This window comes from Brachycentrus maculatus, unplaced genomic scaffold (genome assembly GCF_059751285.1).
Source record: "Brachycentrus maculatus isolate JH-2025_06_01 unplaced genomic scaffold, ASM5975128v1 h1tg000309l, whole genome shotgun sequence".
Classification (NCBI taxonomy): Eukaryota; Metazoa; Arthropoda; class Insecta; order Trichoptera; family Brachycentridae; genus Brachycentrus; species Brachycentrus maculatus.
Window position 1 is genome coordinate 162,718 of NW_028281059.1, and position 3,046 is coordinate 165,763.

A 3,046-nucleotide genomic window follows, 5' to 3' on the forward strand; every position below is an offset into this window, starting at 1 on the left:
GTTTATATGCATTTTTTTCCAATATTCACAAAAAATATTTAAATGATTTAAATGTTGGAGCTGGAATGAATATTTTGACTGTCTGTTGCCTTTTGTATGCTGACGATGCTGTTCTTCTTGCCGATAGCAGAGAAGACCTTCAGGCGTTAGTGACAAATTGTATAATGTGTGCAAGGAAAGTGATTTTTTGATGAATGTTAGCAAATCCGTAATTATAGTTTTTGAAAGAGATAAATGTAGCTCTGAGTGTGAAATATTTGTAAATGGAGAGTTTTGGAGAAGGAAAATGATTTTGTATGTTTGGGTAGTATGTTTTCTAGGGATGGAAAGATTAATAAAGACATAAAAAGGAGAGTTAATGCTGGGAACAAAGTGAATTGTGCACTGAAATCAGTTATAGCAAATAAAAACCTAATCAATGCGTAAATATGTCATGGAAGAACACCTAAAATCTTAGCCTTGTATTTATTGTATTTATAGAGATATTGATGGTTATTAGAAGTAATGTGTACAAGGTACACAACACCGGGAAGGGAAGTTGGCCCAAAGTTAGGGTTGCCAGATGTACCGGTTTGACCGGGACAGTCCCGGTTTTCAGACGAAATCCCGGTGTCTCGGCCGGTTTACGTCCCGGTAATTTATTTTTATTTTTATAAAAGATGACAAAAATCTAAGAATAATTAAGTGTGAAGGATAACGCTGGGGGCATTCCGTTGTACCGGTTGAATATTTCAGAAATGTGGCAAGCCTACTCATAGTATATCATAGTCCCCGACCTTTTTATCACGGCGAACTACTAAATGTTTGATAATTTTACCACGGCCCGCTAAAGTGGGACAGGAAGGAACGTTTATTGTTCATATTTTAGATTGTTTGAATTAAAGAATATCGTTTAATTATTTTTAAATATGCCTTCAAAATAAAATACAGTTACACAAAAAATGCTTAAATATTAGAACGCTGAATTAATGAGAAAGCTGAGCTTGTTTGTTTGCATCGAGACATTCTATCTGGGGGTATATGAGATAATGACACCCAAAGTAAGTTGCTTATGTCCAGTTTATTCTGCTGTTATTATTTTGGTTGCTGTCACTGCAGATAACCCTGCTTCACACAGATATAATGATTTATGTGCTGTGGTGGCAATAACAGGGTATTCTGCTTTATTTTTAATTCAGAACTTAATTACAAACAGAATTATTGCCTCGAACGCAGTTTTAAGGCCGTCATCAATTGCAATCTCCAGCAGTTGATATTCTTGCAGACATGTTCGTAGATATTTATGGTTGTAAAGTAGCGCTTGAATTATTTTAAAAACAATGACAGGTGACGCGCACCTAGGGCGGCCAGGTACCTTTTGATCTACGAACCGGTACCGGTCCGCGGCCCGGGGTTTGGGGACCACTGCCATGGGCTATCCACTAGTATATAATCTTTGGGCTATCCTATCTTTTCGTTGTTGAGTTGAATACATTTGTTTCAGTTTGTCGCAGTTGGTACCATTTATAATCTTTGGTTGGTACACTTGCCGTTTGACGTTATGATTTTTTGACGTTTTCTGATTTCGAATTTTTATTCGAATTAGCGATCGTGTATTTATAAAATAATTTGTATTTCCTAACTTATTTCGTTTACCTACCTATTTATTGTGTTACTTACTCATCGAGTTCGTCTAAAGCGAGCCATATGTGGCCAGGTTTTCATTACTACAAAACTATTGAATTTTAAACTTATTTAGGTTATACCGGGTATTGTTAAAAAATTGTTTCAATGAATCCGCAACCGCCAATTATAATATTTTGGACGTATGAATGATATTTTTTCATCGGCCTATTTTAACCCGTCTTCTAATTGGCACTGAGCGGCACTAAATAAATTAATTTATATATATTTAGTTTTGAAATAATATGCTGATCTTACAATTCGTATGCAAATTCAGTGCAGCTTCGTGCAACAAAAATGGAGAAACGAATTAGTTCTTCACCTTCCTTTTAAATTTCAAGTCCATTCACCATTTTCTTTTCAGATCCTGCCTTATGAGGTTAATTTTGGATTATGGCTAATGCTAACTAACCATCATGCCGTTTCTCCGCAGGTGTAGGCAGAGAGAATCGAACGCCACACCACTCTGTCTTTGCAAACATTCTTCGCCTCTTCTACATTCATGCATCTCATACATACTCGACGATTATTACGACTCCTGAATCGGCCGCTTATGGCTAAGGTACACACATAAATGATGCAAAATCGTCTTGAGGCATTGGCACTGTCTAAGTATGGGACATTTGACTAGAGGAACTCGAAAACATTTTTATATTTGCTTAAAACAAGTTGTACACTTTATCACCTTTTAAAAACCGTGGTTAGTCTTTATAAACTATCATATCATATTTTGGTGGTGTTTTATACAAGGGACAAAGCCGGAGCTAGACTTAGATGATTGGGTTACCTCTTTTTTGATCTTGTAGATTCTTGCGTTTCATAAGAATGCTTAATTCATTCTGACCATATTAAAATCAACAAATTTATATTAAATTCATTTTCAGAACTGGCACTAAGTGCTTACTAACCTTTTGCTTAATTTATGCTCGGGTGATACAGTCGAACCAATATAAGAGAAGAGAACCTACGGGACCCGGACATTTTTCTCTTATTAAGAGGTCTCTTATATCCACGCTTTTACAGAGAGGTAAAATAATGGCACCTTAAGTCGGTTCTTTACTTATATTTAGGTTGGACTGTAGATCCAATATTTGATTAGAATATTGGAGTAAATGAGCTTCTAGTTACAATATATTTACATTTGTTTATATTCAAAATATCATTAAAACTTTTTTATATTTATGAAAGCTTTTCTTGTTGTTAAATATATTTCTCAGGGTAGTTCATCATAGTATTGCATTACAGCGTCCAACATGAAGGCTTATGTGATTGTGGGCTTAAAGTTCTATCGGCGCTTTCGATTCTCCAAATAACTTTAGAATACCTAATATCATTTCTCCAAGGTTCCGAAATAAATATACATTAAAAAAAAACTACACACACG